The 17,994-nt window shown below is 45.6% G+C and overlaps 1 pseudogene; it reads right to left on the bottom strand.

Moving 5' to 3' along the window:
- Nucleotides 1–10,918: 10,918 nt before the first annotated feature.
- Nucleotides 10,919–14,674, bottom strand: LOC114708025 (annotated as a pseudogene).
- Between the last annotated feature and the right edge of the window lie 3,320 nt (nucleotides 14,675–17,994).

The raw sequence follows: 17,994 nt of genomic DNA, 5'->3' as shown, positions 1-17,994 counted from the left end.
GAGACAGGAGGATGACTGGGGCTTGTTGATTGCTACCCTAGCTCCAGGCTCAGTGAGAGACTCAGTGGTAAGACCTAACTTGGAGAGTGATAGAGTAGGACACCGAATATCCTCCTCTGGCCTCTGTGAATGTACACCAATGCATACACCACACACACACACACACACACACACACACACACACACACACACGAGGGTGGGCTGTAATAATAATGGGTATACCTATTGCCTTGGAATCCTCACTTAACCTACATCAACCATTTCTCTCTGCTTCTGCCTGCAGCCTTCCACTTCACTTTGGTCCTCAGACCCTTGTGAAGCTAGGCTTCTGCTCAAACTCGGTTTCCTGCTGTCCTGTGCCTCTTTTCATGCGCTGAGATTCACTAACAAGCTTCTCTGGGAAGCAGTCTCTGGGGGATTAGGACACAGCTGCCCAAGGCTTGACCATTCCCTCCCCATTCCTCACACTCATGCATACACAGTTCTCCCTGTGAAGTAGAAAACAAAAATACATTTAGTTTTGCTGATATAGATTATGCCCCCATCATGCACTCTAAAGAGGTGCATCCTTCTTCTTTTCAATTTCACTTAGAGGTTTTTCTCGGTGCTCTAAAACTAAGAAATCCCAGCACAGCCATGAGAAATGCATTACAGAGGTGAAGCCATAATCCACACTAACATACATACAGACCAGAGATCAAAGACACCTAAACAGAATGGAGGAGCACATCTGTAATGGGAAACGGGAAGTTACAGGCTGGTGAACTCAAGTTCCTGATTCTGTAGACAACAAGGCAGCCCATAGGATTCACCATAAGCAAATGCAGTCATGCACCAAACATTTTTTTGGGGGGGAGGGTGGCTTAACACTTGCATTCTGTCTTAAACAAGAGGAGGCCAGACCTCTCTTGCAGCTGGCATGGCTACCTATTCTTTCCTTATCCAGTCTTCCCTCCACACCTCCAAATGCCAGGATGCTGTGTTGTCCCAGCTGGGAGGGGAATGCAAGGCTGGAGTGAGCTACAAGGCAGTCCTTCCCCACACTAGAGGGATGAAATCTGACTCTGGGGCTCTGAAGACACTGCCCACTGGGTCCTGCTTGGCCAGGCTCCCTGAATTGTCTGTGTCCTGCCCTCCCCATCGTGTAGGTGGGGGCTTCTCAATCTCGTGCCCGGCTAATGCCTTCCAATCAGTTGGTCCTTTCTCTTATCTTTGGTTTGAAACCCACCCTCACCCGCACAGTGGCTTGACTTGAAGCAAGTTACACCCCTTATTTCGGTCTCAACAATGAAACCGCCCTTGACTGAGCATAGAGAAGCTTCAGTGAAAATGACATAAAGACCACTTGTGAATAGAACATTCCGTAGTAAAAGACCTGGGTTCTGTTTTAGTTGTGATGAAAGGCACATCACATTATAGCTTATATGTTAACTATAAAGTACACAGCTTAGTACTACTGGATATGTTTATACTGTTAAGTAAAATAATGTTTTTGAGAGAGGATTTCTGTGTCTCAGGCTAGCCTAGAACTCTCTATGTAACCAAGAATGACTTTTACCTTCTGCTCCTCCTGCACCCACCTCCCCAGTGATGTATAGATGTGTGCCACATGCCTGGTTCATAGAGTGCTGGTGCTAGAACCCAGAGACTTTTGTATGCTGGGTAAACATCCTGATAACTGAGCCACAGCCCCAGAAGAAACAAGCTTCCCGGCCTCAGCACTGTGGGCATTTTTCTACAGATTTAAATATTTTTATTTCGTGTGTATGAGTGGTTTGCCTGCATGTATGAACTGAAGGTATCGATGGTTGCGAGCCACCATGTGGGTACTAAGAACCAAACCCGGTCCTCAGTGAGAGCAGCTGTGCTCTTAACCTCTGAGCCTTCTCTGCAGCCCTCTGCGGACATCTCTGACTGTGTGTTGTGGTGTGTTTAGCAGTAATCTCTGACCTCTCCTAATGCCGCTAGAGCATCCTCAGTTCTGGCAGTCAGAAATGCTCTGACATTGCCCAATGTCTCCTAAAGGGAGAAGTAACCTCCCATTTAAGAACCACTGATTCTTAAATCACTGAAAGAAACCACCAAAAATCATTAAAGAATATTGATTCTTAATGTCTTATATGTTGTGTCTCCTGAACCCTTCTTTTCATCCAGGGCTGTGCTGGCTAGTTTTATGACAACTTGACACAGGCTAGAGTCATCTGGAAAGGGGGAACTCAATTGAGAAAATGCCTCCATAAGATGGGGCTGTAGGCATTTTTCTTGATCCGTGATTGATGGGGAGGACCCAGCCCATTGTGGGTGAGGCCATCCCTGGGTTGGTGGTCCTGGGTTCTGTAAGAAAGCTGGCTGAGCAAGCCATGATGAGCAAGACAGTAAGCAGCTCCCCTCCAGGGCCTGTCATCAGCTCCTGCCTCCAGGTTCCTGCCCTGTGTGAGTTCCTGCCCTCACTGCTTTTGATGATGACCTGCTTGTGTGGAAATGTGAGTGAAATAAACCCTTTTCCTCCCCAACTTGCTTTTGGTCATGGTGTTTCATCATAGCAATAGTAGCCCTAAGATAAGAACCCTACCCATCACTAATCCTATACCATCCCACTGAAAGGAAAACCAGTATACAATTAAGGTAACACTGGCCACTTTTGAAACTCACTTGAGAAATATATCACATTTTAGGGAATGAAGTAACTTGTACTCCAGCACCAAGATATTGTGTTTGTAAGAATGCCACAAGACTTGTTTTTTGTAAGGTGCGTGTGCACGTTCGCGTGCGTGCGTGCGTGTGTGTGTGTGTGTGTGTGTGTGTGTGTGTGTGTGTGTTCTACTCCTCTTTCTCCTCCTCATCCTCTGCTTCTGCCACTTTTTCAAGTCAGCAGACTGTGATTTGAGAAGAGTTCTGAGGATCTGGTTTTATACTGCACACCCCTGGAGGAATTGTTGCAGGAATACTTGGGAAGCTGAGGAAGCTGAGGCGCTCAGGTCCCGTGACCCACAGAAGGGTGGGAAAGAGAGAAAGAGGAAGAAGAGGGAGGCTGAGAGAAAGGAAAAGGTCTAAGCGCACACTCTACCCTCCCTCAGACGTCCCTCTTCACAGTGACGAAGGAATAAACTGGAAAGGGAAGGAGCCTGCAATAGACAAGGGATCGAAGGAACTTCTGGAAGACCTCAGGCAACCACTAGTGAGGCTTGAAACACCAAGGCCGACGGTAGGCGGCTGCTGAGGTACAAGTCCGCAGAAGCCTTGCGATCCAAGTGAGGTTTCAAGCAGAAGGCAACACAGAAAGCAGGGCTGAATGATGAGTCTCTGATCACAACTGACCTCAGCTCCCAGAGTAGAGAGAGATCCACCGTCACGGCTGATGGCCTCAGTCCAGCCTAAAACACACACAGTAGGGAAAGAAGCACCTCATGCAAGATTCCTGCTCACAACCACCAGGCACTCCAGAGCCCCGATGCCCTGTTTGGTCTCCATAGGAATGCACACATGTGCACACACTGCCACACAGAGACACACACATGAGGTAATTACAAATAAACTCCATCTTTTAAAAAAGAGAAAAATAATTCCTCCCTTAGTAGATGGCATCTCAACTCACTCGAGCAGAACACCAGACACAGTACAGACGAGACTGAACTTGGCACGGTGAGCTAACTGTTTTAAATGTCAGTTCTCCAGAAAAGCCAAATGCCTGTCAGTCTTTTAAGGACAAAAATAAGTAACTCACTTTTGGGTCATCAACCCTTTCTTCTCATGTCTTCTCTGAGAAGCGACCTTGTGCAGACCTTGGTGGCCAAGTATGTCCTATCCTACCTCCTGCTATAGTTACCTGGAAAAAGGAACAGACAGCTACCCCAGGCATAGACAGGAGGCACCTTCAGGAAAATACAAATTTTTACTCATGTATTCGATGTGTATTGTTCTCTATGCTCCAGCACTGTTTTAACCTTTTGGGTGTGATTCCCAAACAAAGAAATCTTGTGTGCACATGGACCGGGAAAACTTACCACAAACAGTGAAGTGGCAGCCCTAGAGAGAGCAAATGGACTGAATCACTGTGCATCACATCAATGGGTGTGGGAACCGGAACTCAGAGCGGAGGTTTTCTGGTGATGAGCTTCTACTGGGAAGATGCATGAGGTGTGGCTGCCGAGGACCTGGAGCAGGAATCTTAAATGGTCTTATTAATAAAAAAAAACAAACCAGGAACCAAATATTGGGGTGAATTCTAAACAATCAGAGAAGCAGAACAAGCCACAGTTAACCTCACCTCTCCAGCTTCTCAGCCAGTCCTGTTTCCTCAAACTGGAAGCCTCTGAATCCTCATCTGAATGGATCTCAGCTAAATTGCTCAAAAGCCTAAAAGTCTCTAGTTCCTGGTCCTCACGCCTTATATACCTTTCTGCTTCCTGCCATCATTTCCTGGGATTAAAGGTGTGTGTCACAATGCCTGGCTGTTTCCAGTGTGACTTTGAACTCACAGAGATCCAGATGGATCTCTGCCTCCCAAGTGATAGGATCAAAGGCGTGTGTGCCACCATTTCCTGGCCTCTATGTTTAATCTAGTGGCTGTTCTGTTCTCTGACCCTCAGATAAGTTTTATTAGGGTACACAATTTATTGAGGACACAATATCACCACAAGGACCCCAGAAGTACTGTGGGATTTTCTCTCCCCAAAGTCATCTTGCTCAGTGTCTTTTGAATATGATGTGTTTCTCCAATAAATTTCCTTTTGGCTACTCTAGGACATGATTTCTCCTGTAAAAGAAAAGGCCACACTGGGCAAGGTTCTCTGGAGCAACAGAAGGGCTGGGTAGTTCAACAGTGGCCATCTGCACACTTAGGAGCCTCTGAAGCTGGATGTCTCTGCTGTCCCAGTTTGGTGCTGGACGCTTGATAGAGTGCTATTGGTGCATGGTCTAAGTTAAGGCTGAAGACACGAGTGTGCTGCCAGCCAGGGATGGCAGTGGCCAAGGAGATGGGCACACTCGCTCAGGGAGAGGCTGTGAGGGTGGCGAGGCACATTCAGCTCTTTCCTCGGAACTCATTGGAAGATGCCACCCCTTTGAAGCTGGGTCTTCCCACTTGTTAAACCTCTCTAGAAATAGCCAGAGGTGTGTTTCCTAAGTGATTCCTCCAGGTTTGTCACTGACATCTTCATCTCCTCATTAGCTTCGTGTACCATTCTTGTCTTGAATCCTTTCAGAAAAATAGAGCCCAAAAATATAGAACAAGGACCAGATCAAGTGGTTGGTGATGCACAGTGAGTCCATTGCTCTTGCTGTGCCCAGTGCAGTGCTAACCGTGGCTGCCCTTATGGTACTGCTATTACGCAAAGGTAACATATGGGACAGAGAGAAAACAAGTGTGCCTTAACTTCTCTTTGAATACCGCCCGTGCTCTACCCTTTAAGGAAGACCTGGGATTCCCCAATTTTCTCTGATTTGAATCACCCTTTTTTATTTTGTTACTTGTTTTGTGGTTTTTGTTTTTTGTTTTTTGTTTTTTTAGACAAGGTCTTGCTATGTATTGTAGACTGACCTCAAACTCATTAGGCTGCCCATGCTGCCTCCTGCCTACCTCCATGCTGAAGTTTCAGATCTGCACCATCATGCCCTGCTTAACTTTTTCCCCTCCAGTGCTAAGGGCTGAACCCAGGGCCTGAAGTATTCTAGTCAAGCACATTACCATTGAGCCCCAATGCCTATCGTTTGTTATAATTCCTTCATTTCATAAAGTAGAACTTATGATCCTTTCACTTCCAAAATTTGATGACCAATTATTAATCATAAAATATGGTCCAGCAGGTATAAGAACTGCCACCGAGTCTTTCAACCTGAGTGTGATCCCCAGGACCTTTTTGGTAGAAGGAGAGAACTGTCAGAAGGCTGTCCTTTGGCCGCCACAGGCACACAGACACACACAGACACACACAGACACACGCACACACGCACACACGCACGCACGCACGCGCGCGCGCGCGCACACACGCACACACAGACACACACACACACACACAGGCACACACACACACAGGCACATACACAGGCACACACACACACACACAGACAGACACAGAGAGAGAGAGAGAGAGAGAGAGAGAGAAAGAGAGAGACTGTAATACAATTTTGGAGAGATTTGGGGAAAAACATCTCAGAAAAGAGAAAAACAGAGTGAGAGAAAGTCCTGGGATTAGGCTCAGGCAGGCCATCAGGCTGGCAACACCGTCTTACCGGCCCTCTCCAAGATCTCGCACATGTCTAATCCTATCTGGTGTCCACATTAGAAGACTAGAGCTGACTCCAGAAGTGTCCAGCTTTCTATTTTTGTATAAAAATGACCCTCAAGAGTGGCTCCTGAGGACAACTGTGCATTATGTCCCAAGATTCTGAGGTTTGGGAGCTCAGGCCCATGGGTGATCCTGGTGTTCAGTAAAGCAGATGACTTGGTTCAGAAGATTCGTGAACTTCAGTCACGTGTCTGCTGTGCTAGTACAGAGACCGCAAGGCTGGGCTCAGCTGGGACTGTCAACCGTGGTGCCTATGTGTGGCATCTCTGACGTGCAAGCCTTTTTTAAATTTTATTTATTTGTTTGTTTACTTATTTGTTTGTTTGTTTGTGTGCATGACTGTTTGGCCTAAAAGTATGTTTATGCACCACATGTGTTCCTGATATCCATGGAAGTAAAGGGCATCAGATCACATGGAACTGGAGTTAGAGATGATTGTGAGCCAAGCATGTGAGTGCTAGGAATTGAACCTAGGTTCTCTGCAAGTGCAACTGGTGTTCTAATCGTAAACCGACTCTCCAGCCCCAGCATCCAGGACTTATTTTAGTATCTCTTTGGATGTGCCTTTGCCTTCATACATCACCACTCCTGCCATACTCTGATGGTAAAAGAAACCGACACATTCAGAATTAAAGGGAGGTGCTCCACATTCCCCAGTTTGAAGAGGGAAGAGCCGAATTCACAGTGATGCTCTGAACAGCCACACGGGGTCACCCTCGCAAAACAAAAACCACCTGCCACTTAAACCAAGAGGCCTGTTCTAAGCCAAGAGAGGACTTCTAACCAAAGCCTGCTGGTCACAACAAACCTGCTGTACAGACCCCCCCTCCCCCTCCCCCGCCCCTGCAGTCCAGTTTGCACCCTTCTTTGTCACTGTGACCCAGCTATCAGTGCCAACAAAGGACAGGTGCTGCCTCGGATGCCCCATGAGACTCTAGGCCACAACCCTCATGAAGGGAGATAGCGCAATCTTGGTGGTGGTACATCTTTTATTTTTCTACAAGTGCAGAAGGCTGTCATGGGACATGACCCCTGGCCACAGAGTTGCTGATCATTCCGAGCGTGTGAAACAGCAACTCTTCCGGGTATCAGCAAGCACAGTGAGGAAGGAGAGTGGCATCTAAGTGACCTCCATCTAAGGGTCAGCAGTGATCGGCTGGTGCCTTCTGAAACGTCAGCTGTGAGGAAGAGACATGGAGTTATGGGCTGGTGTTGCGTAGGACTATTCTCCCAGCCAAACTGCCACCATCTCCAGGAGTTCGGGCGTGCCTCCTGGAAAGCGACCATCACAGCAACAATTCCCTTATAGGAAGAGGAGACAGAAAGGATCATGGCACCCTCACCTGAGTATCCAGTCTCCTCTCCCAGCCAGCAGTGTACAGTTCTGATCTGTACATGGCCTCACGGAGGAAGCACTAAGGGAGGGGGCTACGTCTACCTCAGTGTTGGGGAGTCATCATCTGTACTGGGTGCAGACCTTCCACAAGAGCTGCTTTTAGGCCACCCATGCTCCTGCCTGTACCCCCACTTGTTGCTTTGTAAGGTTCCCCAGGGTGAACTTTGGTGGAATCTCACCTCAGCTTGTTGGCCCTCAGGAGGAGAAGCAGACATGTTTACATCCCCCACACAGGGGAAGAATCAGCAACAGCTGGGAATATAGTTGGATGGTAAAGTATTTGCCTGTGCTATGAGGCCATGGGTTTTATTCCCAGCGCAAAAGGGGGTTAATAAGAGGTAGATGGGAATAATATAAATTAAGAAAAGCTGGATAGCAACAAGCCAGGCTAAGGCCAGGCATTCATAAGTAAGAATAAGCCTCTGCGTGTGATTTATTTGGGAACTGGATGGCAGGCCCCCCAAAAGAGTAGAAAAATCAACCAACAACAGCAACAAGATTCTAACCTAAAGAAGAAGTGAAATTTCTTAGAAAATGTACCAGAGAATTCACAGAATCAGAAGAGCAGAAAAGCGGGCTCAGAATCTGAGGTCCCGAGGGGAACCTGGTAACAGAACCAGAGCTAGGCCACAGTGCAGAGAGGCAGCGTGGGTGTCCGTGTGGGCGACACTGCCCTGTAGGGAATTCTTCCGAACTGTCCCCATACCACGTACTGGGCCTACGCCCAGAGTCCTGCACAGGGGAATTTTATGTCTGGGTTGGGATCACACATGACCCGGGGAGATGACTCGGTGTACAAAAGCACATGCCTGTCCTGTAACCCTGACGACCTGAGTCCCCGCCCTGGAATCTACATCAGAAGCCAGACTGGTGGTGCGTGTCTGTAATCCCAGCCCTTCTATGGCAGGACCAGGGGTGTAAACAGGAGGAATGTTAGTCAAGTATGGAAGGTGTCCTCTAACCTCCATGTGCATGTCCCCTCTCACACAGACATCATACACACAAGATAATAAACACATGCAAAAGTAATAAATATTTTTAAGAGATCAAAGTAGTCACCATCTTATCCTCTCGGGACAGCTTAGGCTGCACATAGCACTAAACGATAACATATACTGTAATTTTACACACACACACACACATCCCATAGTAACATCAAATTTGAAAATTAGGCTCAGTAAGACATGAACAGGTTGAGGACATGGCTCCAGAGACAAACTGGCTACCACGATGTCTAGGGCCCTCAGCATTTTTTAGAGCAGAATTTGGGGCTGGAGAGACAGCTTGGCAGCTGTAAGCACGTATAGCTCTCATACAGAAGCAAGTTGGATCCCAAGTACCCACGTCAGGGTGCACAATTGCCTATAACTCCAACTCTAAGGGGATCCGATTCTTCTGGTGTCCGTGGGTTTCTGCACTCATACACATATACTCAGAGACACGCTCATATACATCATTAAAAATAATCTTTTTTAAAAGAACAGTAAGTCTTAAAGTAGAATGACTGTAACAAAATGTTGTAATAGAAGTCATTTAACTTATTCTTCCTTTCCAGAATTTTCCATTTAATATTTCTAGACCACTTTTAACCACAAGAAAGTAAAACCACAGAGAATAGATTTTGTCCATTATCTTCCCTTTCAGAGGGTCAGAAGCTTCTGGCCCCTCTCCCACATCCACAGAGGGAGGCAGGGCACTGCCTTCTACCAAACTCACTCAAGATAAGATCCATTCAAACCTTCCCAATTCTGTAGTTAGAGCTGCATTGACTTTGGAGGGAGGTCCAGAGAGACAACTCAGCAAGCAAAGGTGTTTCCCGCCAAACCTGACGGCCTGAGTTCGATCCCTGGAACTGACGTGGTGTAGAAGGAGAAAGCCAACTCCCAGATGTTCTTCACTGGCCTCTGCACGTGTGCCATGGTACACAACAAATTTTAAGTAGACAGTAAATTAAAGGAGAATGGTTATCAGTTTGGGCTTTTTTATATTGCTTTATTTTTTGTTTGTTTCATTTATATGTATCATATATGTATGTCACATGTACACAGGTGCCCATAGAGGCCAGAAAAGGCATCAAGTCCCACTGGAGCTGAAGTCACAGTGGTTGTGAGACACTGGACGTCTACCCTGGGAACAGAGTAAGTTCTACTTCCTCAATGATAAAGGAAACTTGTCTATTATTACCTACCAGCTTTCTCTCTGCTCCCTTTGGTAGTTTCAGAATGTCCGTGGTGATCTGGGGGGTTTCTACACTGCACCTTTACCATCTTGCAGCTTTAGGTTGTTCTTTTGAGCAGCATCTTTGAGCTTTGTGATTGTTTCTTCTCTCTTGTGGGCCCCGTGGGCCCTGGCCCCCGACTGTGAGTGGCTGCCGCCTTGCTTGCTGACCTTGACCAGATGTCCTCCCTATTCAGATTCCTTGCCGGTCTCCTTCTCACCTAAGGATCACCGGAGAACTCACCGGAGGTTCTTTGTTCCTGTATCCTGTATTTCAGTGTAAACAACTTAGATGCAAGAATGTAGAACATTGGGTCTAGAATGTAGACCATTGGTAGCGAACTTCTGCCCTCCAGGGATCCTCCATTTGTGTTGTAAGCCTGTATTTAAGGTTTCTTCCCTCTTTCAATAAACGGCATTCGGCATTCGGCATTCAGCCATGGCAAATGACTCGCTGTCTCTTGTCTCTATTTTTAATCCACAGCCCTTCGCTGCTCTCTCTCTCTCTCTCTCTCTCCCTCCCTCCCTCCCTCCCTCCCTCCCTCCCTCCCTCCCTCTCTCTCTCTCTCTCTCTCCCCTTCCCAGAAATTTTATGTAATCCACCATTCTTTGTTGACATTCTAAACATTATATAAGCATTAGAAACCAAATGACTCTCTTTGTGACCCAGGCTTGTGATAGGAACCATCAATGATTTGTTTTTCTGGCCCTTCCAGTCTCCAGCTGCCACTTGTCCTTTCTTGATTATCTCTAATCTACTCTTACCCCTGTGAAATAGGGAGTAAATGTACCAAGTTCCGCATTCTAAGATTGAAAAGATGGCCCAAGGGCAAAAAAGCCAAGCTCTGAGGACCCTCTGACTCCAGTGGCCCCTGCCCTTTGGCAAAGCTCCTTCTCAGGTCCCGGATTGAGAAACCAAGCACACAGATCTAAAGACCAAGTGATGGTCTGGACGGTAAACATGGGCTTGTGACCACCACTGGTCACATCCAGCCTCAGGACTTCCAAGACTCCCAAGCTCATCCCCTGTGGATGGCTCCCAGGTACCTCTATCTTGACTGGAGACTCTCATGTCCCCTCACCACACCTGGAACGGAATGAAGGACACAACAGGGTCCAAAGACAGAGTGACCAGCCCCAGCGGGACGAACACTGGCAAAGCACCTGCAGAGTTGGTGACGTTTGCTCTTGGGAAAGAGAGGTAGGGCCTGGAACAAGGATGGCAGCTGGAAGGTGAAGGGCAGTCCCAGTTCTCAGAAGCTGTAGTGATCAGGTTTAAAGGGCCATCATTGGACATGCCCAGGCACCGGGCCTGCTTCTCAGTCAGCCTGCCCGGTGTGCTCCAGCCCTGCCTCATGCAGCTTCTTAGGCAAAAAGTGAACCCAGATGGGTGTTTATCTGGGTGATCCACAACTCAATCTATGCCATCACCTGGTTTCATCACAAAGCTAGGGTGGCCCATGGCACAAGCCAGGTTGACCAGCTGGTCTTCAGCCAGCAGGATGATGCAACACTCATTCTTCAGCCAGTAGTGGTCCACCTGGAGTTGATGTCCACTTCTCCACAGCACTCTCATTGAGATACTTCACATGCTGTTCAGTGTTACATGAACAACCGCATCCCTCTTCTGTTCAAAGTGCTGGCCAAGGATGATATCAACACAGCCTGTGGCAGTGATAAAGAAGCTGCCCTCCTTACAGGCCTTGTCCATGGTGGTCACCTCATAGCCCTCCATGGCAGCTTGCAGTGCATTGATGGGGTCAATCTTCCTGATGATGACTCAGTGCCCAAACCCCTCAGAGCCTGGGCACAGCCCTTGCCCACTTCACCACCGTGCCTGAAATTATCACACTTATGACCCACTTGATGCCATCTATGAGAAACTCCCCACAGCCATAGAGATTGTCAGACTTGATCTTGGTGACAGAAATCGTTGAGATTGAGGGCAGGTACCTCCAGTATCCCATTGGCCATCATTTTGTAGAGGTTGTGGGCACCAGTCATGGTCTCCTCAGAGATACCTTGAATACCTGACAGAAACTGTGGGTATCTGGTGTGGATGAGGTTAATTAGGTCACCACCATCCAGAATTATGTTGAGGGATCCATCTTTGAAGTGGAACATTTGCTTAATTTGCCAGAGGTACCCCTCATCTGTCTCACCCTCCAGGCAGACACTGGAATGCCAGCCTTGACCATGGCAGTCACTGGTCCTAAGTAGAGAAGATGCTGCAGCTAGACCACTGCACCTCAGCACGTTGTAGAATATTATTTTAAGGTGTTTTACTTTTGTTTATGCTGCATTTGTTTAACTCTGTGAAGCTGTGTTACTGTGCCTGTCTGAAACACCTGATGGTCTAATAAAGAACTGACCAATAGCAAGGCAGTAGTAGAAAGGATAGGCGGGGCTGGCAGACAGAGAGAACATAGAGAGAAGAGAACTGGAGAGAGAAGATCTAGGAGCCAGAGAAGGAGGAGGGTGCAGGGACCAGCCACACAGCCACACAGCCACACAGCCACACAGCCACCCACGGAGTAAGAGTAAGATTTACAGAAGAAAGGGAATGGGAAAAGCCCAGAGGCAAAAGGCAGACAGGATAAGTTAAGGGAAGCTGGCTAGAAATTAAGCCATGCTAAGACCATGCATTCATAATTAAGAATAAGCCTCCATGTGTGATTTATGTGGGAGCTGGGTAGCGGGCCCCCCAAAAGAGTAAAAGAGCAAAAAATAAGCAACGACACTTTGATGTTCCAGCATGGGCTACATTTCCACCCAGGGCTTAAGAAAGCTAAGAAAAAAAAGTGAGGATATGGCTCCTTGAAGAGTTTTGGGAAGCCGGTCAGTGGTGGTGCATGCCTTTAAACCCAGCACTCAGAAGAAAGAGCCAGGTGGATCTCTTTGAGTTCAAGGTCAGCCTGGTCTACAGAGCAAGATCCAGGACAGGCACCAAAACTACACAGAGAAACCCTGTCTTGAAAAACAAAAAAAAAAAAAAAAAAACAAAAATTGGCCAGTTTCTGCCAGTCACTGAGCCCTTGAGCAGCTAGTACATTAAGTAGAAACAAAAAAACTAAGTAAAAAAACACAACTTCTGCCACAGCAGCATCAGCATCTGGAGCTCTAGGAAGACTGAATGCAGTTCCTGGTCAGACAACCTCCAAGGCTTGGCTTTCAGGACCGGAGAAGTGGGCGGAGCCACTGAGAGCCATGTGCAGAAATCCAGGTGTCAGTTAGCAGTCTAAGGTTTGCTCATGTGGTCAAAAAAGGCTGAAGATACGCAATAAAGAAGGTCCAGACAGAAAAACCTCCAAGCAGGCTACAGTGTGTTTAACCATGTGTGTAGGCTTAAGAAAAGGAAAAGGGTATAGTTATAGGAAAAAAATGACTTGTTCATAAAATAAAGTCTTTAAAGAGAGAGTAAAAGAAAAAAGCCACGTAAGATGGGAAATGCACAGGCAGTCTGGATCCTGTCTGTGTTGATTCTGAAGTTTTTGACTGATGAGAAGCAAAAGACACTGCTCTTGCCTTTGACTGCTGACAATGTGCTATGCAGAATGGACATGCAGGACACACAGGGGAAAGATTGTTGAGTTTTGCCAAAACAAGGCAGGACAGTCCTTCAAAATTCCTGCTTCACAGAAGAAACTGCCAGACATTCTGCAGAACACAGAGGAAAGTGACTGATGAACTTTGCCAAAACAAGGCATGACAGTCCAAAATTCCTGCTTTATAGAAGAGTCTGCCAGATTCTCTAGGCCTGTAGGCTGAAGATGGATGCCCTAATGTTGCAGAGGAATTTTGGGTGACAGTCCAGACGGCCAAATGTCTCTGTTGTTAGGTTACATTATATCCTTCTGGGTCTTTGATGGAGTTGAAGACTAAATAGTTATAGTTTCAGTTTTCCTTAGTTATGATAGAAAGTAAATTAGGTGTAAAATTTTGGATTCACTAAGATAGGGTAGATAATGCTAACGACAAATGGACAGAATATTGTGAATGTAATATTTACTTGATAATTGTTATTGTATATAGTCTTACTATGTTCAAGTTAAAACCTTTTCATTTTTATTTAGGAAAAAAAGGGGGAAATGTAGTAGAATTCTATATTAAGGTGTATTACTTTTGTTTATATTGCATTTGTTTAACTCTGTGAAGCTGTGTTACTGTGCCTGTTAAAACACCTGATGGTCTAATAAAGAACTGGCCAATAGCAAGGCAGGAGAAAGGATAGGCAGGGCTGGCAGGCAGAGAGAATATACAGAGGGGGAAATCTGGAAAAGTACATTGAGAAGGAGTCAGAGAAGGAGAGGACATCAGAAACCAGCCACCCAGCTACACAACCAGCAAGCCGTGGTGTAAGAGTAAGATTCACAGAAGTAAGAGAACAGGAAAAGCCCAGAGGCAAAAGGTAGATGGGATAAGTTAAATAAAATGGCTAGAAACTAAAACAAGCTAAGGCTGGGCATTCATAAGTAAGAATAAGCCTCTGTGTAATTGATTTGGGAGCTGGGTAGCGGGGGCCCCCAAAAGAGTAAAAGAGTAAAAAACAAACCACATCAGCACCGATGGCCACAAGGGTCTCAGTGAGGACAACAGTCTCTACAGTCATGTATGGGCAACCAGCAATTCAAGTACACTTCAGTGGCTCAGAGGCCAAGTACATCTCCCAAACACACATCAAACCTGGCATCTCGTTTTCAGCTATGTCCAGGGCCTTTCGTCCCTAGGCAGCCAGTCCGATGTCTGCAACTTTGCAGGGCAGTTTACCAGACATGCTGGTAGCACATCCTCTGAGGCTGATAAACTCAATGAAGGGGACCAGACAGTGTCGCACAGGGGTGTTGACTGTTTCTTTATGGCTGGAATTGAGAAAAGCTACTGACTTTTGTACATTGATCTTACAATAAACAAACACTCAGAACTGTCTTATTACTTCTAAGGGCTTCCTGATTCTTTGTGTTCACAAATGATCATAACACTCACAGATGACAATTCTGGGTAATTCTTCATTCTCATTCTCTTTCTGATATATTACGTAGAACTAAACTTTTAATGTGATATAGAATCTCATGCTAGTAAATATTATTGTATTGTTCACAACAAGTAAATAAATGATATTCAAGTTTTTTCAGGTGAAAAACCAATGGTTTTCTACCACATCAAATAAGTTCTTTTCTGGGCAGGGATGTGGCTCAATGATTGCTTACTACTCAGACAAGGCCATGGGTTCAATCCCTAGTGCCTCAAATAAAGTTGTCTATGGTTCCGATATGCCAATGGGACACAACTGGAGGGGACTGTTCATTCCTTTATATTCTAATTTTCCACTAATGTAAATGTGGGAAAATAAATAAACATAAGACTTCATTATATTTTTCCTTTCATTTTTTTAAAATAACATTGGAGTTTTTCTGAAGTAGAATTTTCCCCTGGCAGTCTAAAGAATTAACGATAATTGATCACGACATATTATATACTCAGTTGTTCCACATTCCACTTTTTGCCCTTTAAACCTAATACACAGTAGGATTCTTGTGTCCACTCTCACAGCTTCGGCTAGTCTGTGATGAGCTGTTATTGCACGTTCTCTTATCAAGGCTCCATGAGAATTATATTGACATCATAAAATGAGGCTGCCTATATGGCTTATCTTTCTGCAAGGAAGGAAGTAATAAAACTGAAGTTTCCAATCAGCAAAATAGGGAAATTTTTAAAATAATGCTTACAAAAATTAGAAACGATTCCTTAAAAATTCAATGAAGATAAGGGACTGGGGCATGACTCAAGGGTAGGACATCTGCTTAGCATGTATATATGATGTCCTAGAGCAATCCCCAGGCTTAGCATGCATATATGATGTTCTAGAGCAACCCCCAGGCTTAGCATGTATATATGATGTTCTAGAGCAACCCCCAGGCTTAGCATGCATATGTGATGTCCTAGGGTAACCCCCAGGCTTAGCATGTATATGTGATGTCCTAGGGTAACCCCCAGGCTTAGCATGTATATGTGATGTCCTAGGTTCAACTCCCAGCACCAAAGAATAAAGTAAAACAGAAATCACAGCAGCTTCCTAATCCAGAGTATTAAAAAAAAATGAATAGAAGCAGACGCAGGTAGGCCTGTGGCAGCGGCCCGCCGAGGTTGACGGGTCCAGCGGCAGCGGCCAACAGGGACATTTAGGCCCGGTGGCAGCCAGCAGAGACATATAGGCCCAGCGGCAACCCACAGAGGTGGACAGGCCCTGTGGCGGAGATAAGCGGACGGAGGTGAACGGCCCCGTGGCGGCGGCCGACAGAGACATTCAGGCCCGGCGGCAGCGGCCCACAGAAGTAGACAGGCCACGGGGCGGAGAAGGGCATACGCAGGTCGGCGACTCGCGGAGGTGGAGGGGCCCGGTGGCAGCGGCCAACAGGGACATACATGCCCAGCGGCAACCGGCAGAGACATACAGGCCTGCTGATCCTGTGAAACCCAACAACTTGGAGGTGTTGGTGAGACTACCCTGCTCAGCTGAAACCCATCTGGGAGAGGATTCAGATGCCTAAAGTTTGAAGTCTGAAGAAACAAGATCAGCTGAGGAGTTGACAAATGAACAAAACGTGACCTGGGAACACAGAAGGCGCTACCAGCCACTAAACCAGATCACCAGAATCATAAGTATATAATTCACCGACTGAAATCAGCTGTCCCTGAAGAAACAGCCCAATAGCACCAATTTAACCAAGAACCCCTACTAAACCAAGACTAAAAATTAGAACAAGAGAGCACTCTCAGACACAGACACTACCTGCACCGCACAGAGGAAAAGATGAGTAGACGCCAGTGCAAAAATACAGGCAACAACATAAAGACCTATATGGCAACATCAGAACCTAGTGATTCTACACCTGCAAGACCTAAACATACCATGACAGAAGAAACAGAAGAGATCAACCCTAAAAATGACTTTAAGAAGATGATAGAAGCCCTTAAAGAAGAAATAAAACATTCCCTCAATGAGGAAATAAAAACTTTCCTTAAAGAGGAAATGAAAAACTACCTTAAAGAGGAAATAAAAACTTTCCTTAAAGTGGAAATGAAAAACTCTCTTAAAGAGGAAATAAAAACTTCCCTTAAAGAGGAAATGAAAAACTCCATTAAAGAGAAATAAAAAACTCCCTTAAAGAAATGGAAGAAAAAACGAACAAAAAATGGGAAGAAATCAAATCAAGCCAAGAAAAAGCAATTAAACAGATGAAAGAAACATTCCAAGATCTGAAAAATGAATTTGAGACAATAAAGAAAACACATGCTGAGGGAATGCTGGAAATAGAAATCCTGACAAAACGAACAGGAACTACAGAAACAAGCATAACCAACCGATTGCAAGAGATGGAACAGAGAATCTCTGACACTGAAGACACGATAGAGAAAATAGATTCGTCAGTCAAAGAAAATATTAAAGACAAAAAAGTCATAACACAAAACGTCCAGGAAATTTGGGACACCATGAAAAGACCAAACCTAAGAATAATAGGGATAGAAGAAGGAGAATACCAACTCAAAGGCACAGAAAATATATTCAACAAAATCATAGAAGAAAACTTTCCTAACCTAAAGAAAGAAATACCTATGAAGATACAAGAAGCTTACAGAACACCAAATAGGCTTGATCCAAAAAAAAAGTCCCCTCGCCACATAATAATCAAAACACTAAACACACAGAACAAAGAAAAAATATTAAGAGCCGCAAAGGAAAAAGACCAAGTAACATATAAAGGTAAACCCATCAGAATAACACCAGACTACTCAATAGAGACTATGAAAGTGAGAAGATCATGGACAAATCTCATGCAGACACTAAGAGACCACGGATGCCAACCCAGACTATTATACCCAGCAAAACTCTCAATCACCATAGGTGGAGTAAAGAAAATATTCCAGGATAAAACCAGATTTAATCAATACCTGTCTACAAACCCAGCCCTACAGAAAGCACTAGAAGGGAAAATTCAACCCAAAGAAGCTAAACACATCCATGAAAAATCAAGCAATAGATAATCCCACACCAACATATACCACAGAAGAAACAAGCTGATGTAGCTATCCTAA

The sequence above is a fragment of the Peromyscus leucopus genome, chromosome 7 (genome assembly GCF_004664715.2).
Source record: "Peromyscus leucopus breed LL Stock chromosome 7, UCI_PerLeu_2.1, whole genome shotgun sequence".
NCBI lineage: Eukaryota > Metazoa > Chordata > Mammalia > Rodentia > Cricetidae > Peromyscus > Peromyscus leucopus.
The sequence above is the reverse complement of the archived record's forward strand: the minus strand, read 5'-3'. Positions and strand labels throughout refer to the sequence as shown.